A 12,541-nucleotide genomic window follows, 5' to 3' on the forward strand; every position below is an offset into this window, starting at 1 on the left:
GCAAGATCCCACATGCTGCGTGATGTGGCCAAAAAAAGAAAAAAAAGAGTCTGGGCCTTGGGTACTTCTGACAAACTGGCTGTAAATCGGGGCATCCCACAATGCCCTGCTCAGTGTCCAATTTGCTAGAACAGATCACAGAACTCAGGAGAATGCTTTACTTACATTTACTGGTTTATTATAAAGGATACAACTTAGGAACAGTCAAATGGAAGAGATACGTAGGGCAAGGTATGGGTTGCGGAGAGGGTACTCAGAGCTTTCATTCTCCCTCTGGGTGTGTCACCCTCCCAGCACCTTGCTGGTTACACCAACCAGGAAACTCTCAGAACCCTGTTGTGTTTTTTATGGAGATTTCATTACCTAGGCATGATTGATTAAATCACTGACCACTAATGATTAACTCAACCCCCTCCCAGGAGGTTGAAGGGTGGAGTTGAAAGTTCCAACCGTCTAATCTCAGGGTTGGTTTCTCTGACATCCAGCCTCCATGCTCCCAGAATCAACTCACTAGCATAAACACAGGTTGAGAGAGGCTCGTTATAAATACCAAAAGACCCTCCTATCCCCCTCTGAAACAGAGCAGGACCCTATGGTCCCTCCCCGCCCAAGTCCTCCACCTGCCTTTTTTCTGTAGAAAAATTTTAGCCAAAGAATAAGTTTAATCAGAAAAGTGGGAAAATGCAGAAACAAAGGAAAACAGTCAAAGGAGACCGAATAATAATAGTTTAGTCATTAAGCAAAGTCAAGGACCCTTAGTTCCTTCTCAAGGGCTAGAGATAATATTCTGAGCCATAACCTGTGAGCTGTCTGATACTGAAAGCCCCACCAGATGGAAGAAGTTAAGTACATGATGACCAGACTGTAGTCATGACATATGCTGCCACAATTCTGAGAACTGGCCTCAAGGAAGTGGGAACAAACCGACCCTGGAACTAAAGATTAATTGTACTTAAAACAATCAAGATGACTCTGGTCAGACCACCGATGACCAATTTCAGGATGACTGTCAGAGCTGACTGTGCTGTTTCTGCATGTGGCCCCCTGCCTTTGTCTATAAAAGCTCTTACCCCCTGATTGTTGGGAGGGGGAGGCGGGGGGAGTTGGCCCTTGGACAGATGTCTGCCCCAACCCCTGCTGTTGCTGGTGTCCAATATAAATCAAACTTTCCTTTCCACCAACCTTGCCTCTTTATTGGCTTTTGAGCGGTAAGCAGCTGGACCCCACTTTCGGTTACACCTTCACTCAACAAAATACTACAAGGGGGTGGCGCAGTGGTTGAGAATATGCCTGCCAGTGCAGGGGACACGGGTTCAAGCCCTGGTCTGGGAAGATCCCACATGCCGCGGAACAACTGGGCCCATGAGTCACAATTACTGAGCCTGCGCGTCTGTAGCCTGTGCTCCGCAACAAGAGAGGCCGTGACAGTGAGAGGCCCGCGCACCGCAATGAAGAGCGGCCCCCACTTGCCACAACTAGAGAAAGCCCTCGCACAGAAACAAAGACTCAACACAGCCATAAATAAATAAATAAATAAAATTTAAAAAAAAAATACTACAAGGATTTTAGTATTTTGTTGCCCTTAATCCTAACTCTTCTGCCAAGCTGTGTTGAATGTTCTTTGGGGATCATTAGCATATGATACAAAGATTCTCACAATTTATGTTCACTCCCTTAGGTCTCTACCCCAGGTTTTCCTGTCTCCAGTCTTCCAAGCTTGCTCCTTCCAGACCCACTGACGAGCCAGCTAAGCCATTTGCCACTGCCAGTGCCCATGTATGTCCTTCTCTTGAGCCAATTCTCTCCCACACAAAATAGATGACCAGTAACACAGGCCTAAACCCTGCCCATTGGGATAATTACTCTCACCTTTAGGAGGTCTGCAGTGAAGCAGTAATCCATTTTCCTCGTGTATCCACAGACCAAACCTATCAATCTTCTACAAAGCTCAGGCTTTTCTGCCTCCATCCTCTGGTCAAGAGAACTCCCCATGGATTAAGGAAGAGGTGTGGGTACAACAGTGGTAGGAGAAATGGGATCTGGGCCATCCGTTCATGCAGCTTATGTGTGTCCTCTGAACCTGCTCAAACTCATTCCCAATGCACCACTTCCATTTGAAAAGATTGTTGCTAGGCCTGCCCACACTTATGAGGTGGTGGGCCTGCTATTATCCAATTCATGATGGGCAGTTTGGGTTGCATGGTCACTTGATGCCCCATGAAATGTTCAGCTTCTATTAGGGCTCAGTAGCATGCCAGGAGATGTTTTTCTTTTTTGGGGGGGCCACACTGCATGGCTTGCAGGATCTTAGTGCATGGATCATGGATTGAACCTGGACCATGGCAGTGAAAGCGCTGCATCCTAACCACTGGACTGCCAGGGAATTCCCCGGAGATGCTTTTCAAATGTGTATGTTTCTCTCCCACAGTTGGCATGGCCATTCTCCAGAACCACAGTGGGTCGCACTGTGACTATTCTTTTGGGTCTTGCCAGAGACTCCACTTGGCCTTTTCTCTACCACAGATACTTCTAGTATCATGAGATGTATCAGGTGATAGAGCCCAAGTGGCAGGACTGCTTGTTCTGAGGTTGGACCTGCTACTGAGTCCTTTATGGATCTGAGCCCTACTTAAAACTAGCCACCTTCCACCTCAACCTGAAGAGATCTACCAAACATTCTTTCTTAGTGGCAGAAGGTACAAGGTACTGTAAGTTGTCCTTTACTTGGGAGGAAATGTCCTTGCATGCCTTAGACCATTGGTCTACTTCACCATCCACATAAGTTCTGTGCTTTATATAATAGTATTGTATCAAGGTTATTTTCTTAGTTTTGATATATGTTCTGTGCTTATATAAGATGTTAACATAAGGGCAAGCTGGGTAAAGTACCTGCAGAAAATCTCAGTTTTCTTCTTGCATCTCTCCTATCAATCTAAAATTATCTCAAAATGTTAAAAGTAATAATTGGCATTTAAAATTTTCATCAACGTAGCAGGCTTCTGAATTTTTATGGGATTTATTCACCCTCTGGAAAGCATGTGTCTCATCAAGACATCCAGATTACTTGCATTTATTGCTCATCGGGGCCAAGTAACATGATATTTCACCGTCATAGACTAATGAGATGTTCTGTGGAATGGCCAGATGGTCCGGGTCCCTTTGGAATATATTATGACAGAAAACAGGAAAGTAAACATAGCCTTGGAGCAAGACTGTAAAAGTAGAATGTTTTCTGTCCTATGTGAATGTTATCTTCCTCTGGATATGATACTGTTTTGGTTTACTATCTTCATTGGGGCAGAGGAGATGCAGTTCCAGGGGCTTTACTTGGCTTTTCCTACTACAATAGCTCTTCCTCTACAGACCAAGGAGCAATGTGAGGATTCTGTCAACTGCTAAGTACATCCATTCCAATCATACATTTGGGAATCAAGGAAACAACCACCAGGTTGGTAAGAAGAGCCAGCGGACCCACTCAGAGACAGACCTGAAGACTCCATTTATTATCTGACTCCAATATGCCCCACCTCTAACAGGAGGGCCTGATGGTGCTTTGGACCCCTGGGTATCCCCATCAACTTAGACCCTGTATCCAACATCCCTCAAATATCAGATTATCCCTCTTTTCCCTGTCTGTGGTTATCCAAGGAAACAACCATAAATCACTTTGGAGAAGGACTGAAAAAAATCTGTATACACTTGCCCTGGCATTCCAGGTTCTTCCTCATAGACACCCAGTCTCTCCTTTGGTCCATGCATTCTAGGTTTGAGAACAGGCTCTGGTCTTTAAATCAGGCAAGTTATTATGACTTTCTATTGGAGTGATGTTGACCCCAGTCTTCTACTATTAATCTCTTCTTATTATGTATTAAGCAGTACCCCTTCTGGCTGCCCATCCATCTTGTCCCTAGAAATACATGTTCTACTAGACATTGCCATAGGTCAGGTCAGTCCCCCTGGCTGCCACTTCAACCTTACTATCCATTATGGTAATAAGTTCACCATTGCTTCTCATAGTTGTCTCTGCTATTCTAGAATCCTGTCATCTCCACTGCTGCTAGAAGCTCCTGTTCTGTGACAGCATGAGCCCTGGTCTGCAGAGGACAAACTCCACTGAGCTGCTCAGTGATGCTGGTGCCGGGCTTCCCTGGTGGCCCAGTGGTTGAGAGTCCGCCTGCTGATGCAGGGGCCGCAGGTTCGTGCCCCAGTCCGGGAAGATCCCGTGAGCCATGGCTGCTGGGCCTGCACGTCTTGAGCCTGTGCTCCACAACGGGAGAGGCCACAACGGTGAGAGGCCCGCGTACCGCAAAAAAAAAAAAAAAAAAAAAATGATGCTGGTGCGCCTTCCAGACATTTGCTATCATCTTGATAGTCATCCCGGCCCTCCTGAAGAACAGTCAGCTGATAGGTTTCTAGTCTTGTTTGGTCGATGCATTTTAGCATGCTTGCTTCTTGGAGCTTTTTGATTCCTACATCCACATTCTGCCATGACAGTTCTGACATCTCTGCTGGTTATTTATTTATTTTTTTTTTTTGGCCGCACTGTGCAGTACGCGGGATCTTACTTCCCCTACCAGAGTTCAAACCTGAGCTCCCTGCAGTGGAAGCACGGAGTCTTAACCATTGGACCACCAAGGAAGTCCCAAGGCATCTCTGCTTTATTTAACGTGGTCATTGCTTTTTCCCAACTTCCAAGAACCATGCCAGCAGCATATTAGAACTGGGTCCCAGAGCTCTTGCCACGTTATCGAACACTATGTGATGGGAATGTGCCTCTTATTGGCAAATTCCCCTAAACAAGCTTTATGTTCTCTGTCTCCTTAATCCAGTACCTCGGGTTCCACACGTAGGCAGAATCTCCCTGCTGTGAGCCAGCACCTGCAACCCCTGTGGCATATAATCCTTTCTCTCTTTTATAGCCCCTGAACTTCCCCGGTCAGGTCAAGGTGAGACTTGACCCATTTTAAGTAAGGGTTACCTCTTTCTTCCAACAAGGCAGAGAGACCCACTTCTGCAGGCCCAGATCATTCTGGGAATTGAGGGTTCAAGATTCTCAAGTGCATCTACTCAGCTATCCCAACCCCAAGTCTCAAGGGTTTGTTTTTTTTTCCAGCTTTATTGAGATATAATTGGCATACAACATTGTGTCAGTTTAAGGTGTGCAATGTGATGATTTGATATACACATGTATTGTAAAGTGACGACCACAAGATAGTTAGTTGGCCCATCTATCACCTCACATAGTTATCTTTGTGTGTGTGTGGTAAGAATTTTTAAAAACCTACCCTCGGGCCTCCCTGGTGGCGCAGTGGTTGAGAGTCCGCCTGCCGATGCAGGGGATACGGGTTCGTGCCCCGGTCCGGGAGGATCCCATGTGCCGCGGAGCGGCTGGGCCCGTGAGCCATGGCCGCTGAGCCTGCGCATCCGGAGCCTGTGCTCCGCAACGGGAGAGGACACAACAGTGAGAGGCCCGCGTACCGCAAAAAGAAAAAAAAAAAAAAAAAAAAACCTACCCTCTTAGCAACTTTCAAGTATACAGTACAGTACTGTTAACTATAGTCACCAGGCTGTATATTAGATCCCCAGAGCTTATTTATCTTATAACTGGAAGTTTGTACCCTCTCACCACCTTCACCTGTTTTCCCCACTCCACCCCTCCCCCAACCTCTGGCAACCACCAATCTACTCTCTGTTTTTTTTTTTTTTGCGGTATGTGGGCCTCTCACTGTTGTGGCCTCTCCCATTGTGGAGCACAGGCTCCGGACCCGCAGGCTCAACGGCCATGGCTCATGGGCCAAGCCGCTCCGCGGCATGTGGGATCCTCCCAGACCGGGGCACGAACCCGTGTCCCCTGCATCGGCAGGCGGACTCTCAACCACTGCGCCACCAGGGAAGCCCTACTCTCTGTTTTTATGAGTTGGATTATTTTAGATTTCACGCATAAGTGAGATCATACAATATTTGTCTTTCTCTGTCTTGCTTATTCTACATAGCATTATGCCCTCATCTATGTTGTTGCAAGTGGCAGGATTCCTTCTTTTTATGGCTGGATAATATTCCATTATATATATATATATATATATATATATGTATGTATTATGTATGTATATGGCAGTTTCTTTATCCATCCATCTGTTAGTGGACACTTAGGTTGTTTCCATATCTTGGTTATTGTAAATAATGCTGCAATGAACATGGGGGTACAGATATATCTTTGAGATAATGGTTTCATTTCCTTTGGGTATATAACCAGAAGTGGGATTGCTGGATCATATGGTAGTTCTATTTTTAATCTTTTGAGGAACCGCCATACTGTTTTCCATAGTGGCTGCACCAGTTTACATTCCCACCAACAGTGCACCAGGGCTCCCTTTCCTTCACAACCTGGCCAGCACTTGTTATCTCTTGTCTTCTCAGGGTTCTGCTTCTTTCCTATCAAGGCCCTGACCTTGACACTGGAGATTTACCTAGGCAGAGAAGGCAGCCTTCTCTGAAGGTCTGCCACTCTTACAGCTAAGCCCTAAGTCTGGTCTTCAGCTCTGGCTGTCCTCTGGCTGCAGATGATGAGAATTTCCTTAGATGCTTCTATAAGAACCTTTCAGACTCTCACACATTGCTTGCTTAGCAATAGTCACCCAATTCCACAATCCTTATAGATACTAATTTGCTCCATACCTCTCAAACCCCAGAGACGCTGCACCAGCTAGAGCATCTTCTTTCACCTGCATCCTTTCCTGGTTCACCAGAAGTAGTCTGCCACACCACAGCATATCAGGAACAATCAATATTCCACCTGTAACTAGTGACGGGTGGATCCTCATGACATCCTCCCATCGAATGATTTATTTTCAGAATCCCATGTTTGGAGTCTTTTTCCTAGAACCAATTCCCTTAAGGAGGCTTCCTAGAAGCAGCACCTAAAGCAAGGACCCTTGTATAGATCATTCTTTGAAGAAGTGCTCTCAAGAGAAGAGGAGTAATAAAAGCAGGGTACAGGGCACAAGAGAAAAATTAAGTAAGAATATGGTCTCAGCGGGAGAATAGCTTCAGCCTGATCTCACAGAAGCTCTGGAGCATGAATTATACCTCAGCGTTATTCAACCTTGAGACAGGGGGTCCGGGCTCTTATTTTCCTATATCAGTCAGTTATTGACTGCAGGCTGCCTAAGGGTGGAGGTGCATAACCAGCTGAGTAAGGCAGCTCGTATTTGGCTGAGGGGAATCCTTGGAGCCAGGGGGAAGCTGTGAGCCATTAGCTGCCAGTGTTTACAGCAGCAGGGAGACGAGTGCCCCATCTGAGCGGGGCACCAGTGGCATCCACTGTAGACACAACATAAATACTAAGTAAATGTTAGTTTCTTCAGGACTTCCCTGACGGTCCAGTGGTTAAGATTCAGCACTTCCACTGCAGGTGGCACGGGTTCGATCCCTGGTTGGGGAACTAAGAGCTCACATACCATGCGGTGCGGCAAAAAAAAAAAAAAAAAAAAAAGAATACATATATGATTGTACATGTCTAGAATATCTGGGAAGGCTCTGTAAGAAACCACTGCTGTAGTTGCCTCTGGGAAGAGAAACTGGACACCAGTAAACTGACACATCAACGTATTCCCTTTAGTACTGACTGCATTTTAGCCAGACGTACGTGTTACCATTTTAATTTGGGGGAAAAAAATGAAAAGTCCCTTTGATGTGCCTATGAGCCTAAGAGATAGGATTAACCTACTCTGCTGCCCAGAAAGGTAATTTCCCCACAAGTTTCTGAACCTTGACCTCTGCAACAGAGTATCACAGCTGATGGATTTCTTAACCTCATGAGCCATCAATTTAACAATCACATTTAACAGGGCACTCTCTGCAGTGCTCAGGAAGGCACTGTGACAATCAGGGAGCCCCAAGTCCTTGTTCTTATTGCACTTTTATTATTCTTGGGGTACTCTCTATGCCTGTGTAATGGCTTCCTCCTCTTCAAAATGCGACAGTAATAAGGTGAAACATGGACTCAATAACAGACCCCAGAAAAGAGCCAAGTGAGCCGCTGCCAGTAACACTGGGATGATGTGCTTCTGTGGTAATGAGTGGAAAGAACAGGCAGCCCAGAGCTGGCAGAGGCCACAGATGCTTAACCAGGGGCCTAGAGCTACTTGTTTCTTCTAGCCCACAGTTTCCCTATGGCCGAGACTTAGCGTACTCTTTGTTACCCGGTGATATTCTGGACTTCAGAGGTATTTGAAATCAAAGGTTTTGATTTCCTGAGAAGGCAGCCAAGTCCTTGGTAGTTCAGGAGTCTTGGTGCTAGAATGAGGAGCTTAGAAGTGACAGTTTTACATGAACACAAACCAGTGGTGGAACTGAATTCTGATTACTCTCTTTTTGCTCTTCTAACTGTCCCTCCCCCACTCCCACATACACACACACATTTTATGCTGATTTGTCCAACTTGCATCTCCTGGCTCCCTGACCCTTTGTCTCTGGCAGAGTTCAGCCAAGGGGAGGCACTGGAAGGAGTCTGCAGGGTGGACTGAGAAAGAGACCAAGATGTTGTTCCCTTGAGTCCCTCCCTGTGGGATTAGAGGGTGGCAGTGGCTTCATACTCCACCTAAGGCCATAGCTCCTCTCATACAGCTCAGCTCTCACTAAGTCCTGGGACACTCCTTTTCCCTTGGGCAGGGCCTAATTTATTTTCTCTAGCCCCAGGGTGCTTCATCATCCACTGATTCCACTCCTTTAACTCTCTCTAATCATTCCTTCTGCTTCTTGCCAAAACCCTAACTGATACATTGATGGACCAAAATTTCACTTAGTGAAATTACCAGGAAGCAAAATGCCACTCATCAGTAAAATGCCAGGAAGCAAATCTAGCCACTCATCCAACATAGACATAAATCTTTCTCCTACTACTATTTAAAACAAGCCCTCTATATCAGTAAAGAATGTTTTCAGCTCTAAGTACCATCAAACTCAATTTATTGATACAATGGCTTAAGCCACAAGGACATTTATTATTACTTAACTTGAAGGATAGAGGTAGGCAATCTCAAAATTGGTTCTGTAACTCAAGGATGACAACAAGGACCCAAGTTCTCTCCATCTTTCTGCTCTGCCTTCCTTACTATGTTGACTTTACATTTCCATGCTTGCTGCCTCATAGCCACAAGATGGTTGCCACAACTCCGGGCATCACAGTCATATCCAAAGGCAAGAAACAGTAAACAGAGGAAAATGTGTTCTCCTTGTGAGGCTTTATTTTTTTTATCAAGGAAGAAAAATCCTTCCCCCAAACTCCGTAACAAATGTCCTCAATTGTCCCATTGGCCAGGACTTAGTCACATGGCCACCCTGTATAAAGCGTGTGGGAAAGCAAGCATCTGACTTTCTAGGCTTTGTAGGGGGGGTTGGATTAGAAATTGAGTACCCAAACAAGGGCCTGTCACATCCTGTGCTGCATGTGAACCTTCAGCCCAGTGTCACTCTCTGAGAAATTACTTATGCTATCTTCCAAAAAGAAATGTCTGTTACCTCTTCTCTGTTGTTTTTCTAAATAGTAATAAACTTTAAGGCCCAATTCAAATTCTTTCAACATCTATTTATGACCTCCTTTGAATCACCCCTGATGTCCACATAATCTGTTTGGGATGGCCACCCAGAAAACTGTACTAACTATATTTTCTTATTTTCTGTATTGTTGATGTTCTGGCATCTGGCGTCTCATTCCTAGAGAGAGCAAACTCCATGCCTGGGAGCATGCTTTTTATACGCAAAGTAACCATCTAGAGTTCACCTCCACCCACCTTCAACACACACACACACCTCTTCCATCCAGCTCTTACACTCTAGGCAATTTTCCCTGCCTTAATTCCCCAAGGCCAGGTACCAGACTAGTTGAGACAGCCCCTATAGCCCAGAGCCTGCTGAAAGTATTCAAACTAACCAGTCCTAAACCACTTATTCTACCTTTTCTGTTCCTTCCCATGGAAACCACAGTAAAGGCTTTTGCCCACATTTTCTTCCCACCACTACCGCCTCCTAACTGAATCTGGTACTTCCCCACGTAGCCACCCTGTGGTGTGCAGTGCCCCCTCCTCTTGGGAACTGTAACAGACGATCTTTTCAACAGGCAGTCCCCTGATCTGTTGGCCTCACCTTACCTGAATAATAATAAAACCTACCTTTTAAAACAAAACCCTTCCCCATAATCTACTTCCCTTGGTGGTTTTCTGCCTATTTGCCTTCTCTACCCAGGGACAAGCTCTGTGAACTTATTGGCCCTGGGCTACGGTTGATCAGGTCTTACTGTCCTTCTCCACAATAGGCTCATATGTCCCACAGTCTTCCCACCAGGGCTCCTACGACACAAGCAAACCTTCCCTTGCTGATAGTGGCCACCTCGGTTACTGTAACTTATGTCAAAGACCACATGCTTTCAGGGTTGAGGGAAAAGGAATAAGGGGCATAATAGGAAAAGAACTCTATCTTTATGGAGTTAAATTATTTAATTTTACTATAGCCCCAGAAATGATATATTGTCCTCATTTTACAGATATAAAAACTAAGGCTCAGTGTATTCACTTCCTATTGCTGCTGTAACAAATTTCCACAAACTTAGTGGCTTGAAACAACACAAATTCATCCTCTTACTAGAGGTCAGAAGTCCAAAATCAATTTTACTGGAGGTGCTGGTCCCTTCTGGAGGCTCTGAGAGGAGAATTCATTTCCTTACCTTTTTCAGCTTCTAGTGACTGTCTTGGTTTGTGGCCCCTTCCTCTACCTTCATACACATCAGGCCAATCTCTGCTTCCAGTATCACCTTCTTTTCCACAGTAAAATCTCTGCCTTTCTCCTTTATGGATACTTGTGATTACATTTAAGACCCACCCAAATAATCCAGGATGATCTTCTCATCTCAGAATTCTTAATTTAGTTATAATTTCTGAGTCCCTTTTGCCATATAAGGTAACATTCATAGGTTATAAGAATTAGCACTGGGTATTTTTGAGGTTCATCATTCAGCCTATCACAGTGGGTTTCACCGAGCTAAAATCATGGTGTCAGCATTCCTGCATGCTGCATTCTTCTAGAAGGTCTAAGGGAGGATGCATTTCCTTGCTTCTTCCAGCTTTTAAGGGCCACCTGAATTCCTTGGCTTGTGGCTCCTTCTTCCACTTTTTTTTTTTTTTTTTTAATGTTGAGCCTTCTTTCAATGTATTTATTTATTTATGGCTGGGTTGGGTCTTCGTTTCTGTGCGAGGGCTTTGTCTAGTTGTGGCAAGCGGGGGCCACTCTTCATCACAGTGCGCGGGCCTCTCACTGTTGTGGCCTCTCTTGTTGCGGAGCACAGGCTCCAAATGCGCAGGCTCAGTAGTTGTGGCTCACGGGCCTAGTTGCTCCACGGCATGTGGGATCTTCCCAGACTAGGACTCAAACCCTGCATTAACCTGGCATCGAACCCTGCGTCCCCTGCATTAGCAGGCAGATTCTCAACCACTGCGCCACCAGGGAAGCCCCTTCTTCCACTTTTTAATGATGATACTTTTTAAATTTTTTTTGGCCATGCTGCACGGCCTGTGGGATCTTAGTTCCCTGACCAGGGATCAAACCCGCATCCCCTGCAGTGGAAGCGCTGAGTCTTAACCACTGAACCGCCAGGGAAGCCCCTCCTTCTTCCACTTTCACAGCCAGCAATCTATCGTCTTCAAATCTCTCACTGACTCCAATCCCTGCTTCCATTGTCACATCTCCTTCTTTGACTATGACCCTCCTGCCTCCCTCCCTCTTTCCCTTGTGATTACATTGGGCCCAGGAGAATCTCATCTGCAAAGTTCCTTTGCCTTTAATGTAATATATTCACACATTTGGGGGATTAGGACATGGACATCTTTGGGGGGGGCTGTTATTTTTGTCTACCCCACTCAGGCAGAAAGCAGCTCAGTGGTCGCTGGGGACCAGGGTGGAGAAGAGTGGAAAGGGGGGCCTACAGAGGAGCAGGAGAAAACTTTTGGGGGTGATGGTTGTGATTATCTTGATCGGGTGATGTTTTCGTGGGTATACGATACCTCTATCAAAACTTAACAAACTGTACACTTTAAATAAATACATGCAGTAAGCTGTATGTCAGTTATACCTCAATAAAGCTGTAAAAAAAAAGTAAATGAGAAAAAACCCCTGAGGCTCAGGGACTTTGGCCAAGTTTACCGCACTAGGCAGTGGTGTAACCAAGATGCACACCCAGGTCAGTTCATCTGATGCCAAAAATCAGTGCCTGTGATAGAGTGTCCTTTCCTTTATCCTCTTTTCTCTATATTTGGGATGATAATACTTGCCCCTTAAGGCTGTGAATCCATGGTTAGATGCTTAATAAATGTCCAGTTCCTTCCCTTTCTCCTTTTAGCCAAAGTTTTTGAGTATCCTGGAGCAGATTCTATTGATAGTTTACAGAACTTGAAAATTATCATGTTCTCCATGAGAGAGAGAGAAAGGTATCTAAGAAAAATGACAGATGGAGCCAACAGGGTAGTAGGTAGGTCTTGCCTTCAGGTATTCT

Source organism: Mesoplodon bidens (genome assembly GCF_964165515.1).
Source record: "Mesoplodon bidens genome assembly, chromosome: 14".
Taxonomy (NCBI): domain Eukaryota; kingdom Metazoa; phylum Chordata; class Mammalia; order Artiodactyla; family Ziphiidae; genus Mesoplodon; species Mesoplodon bidens.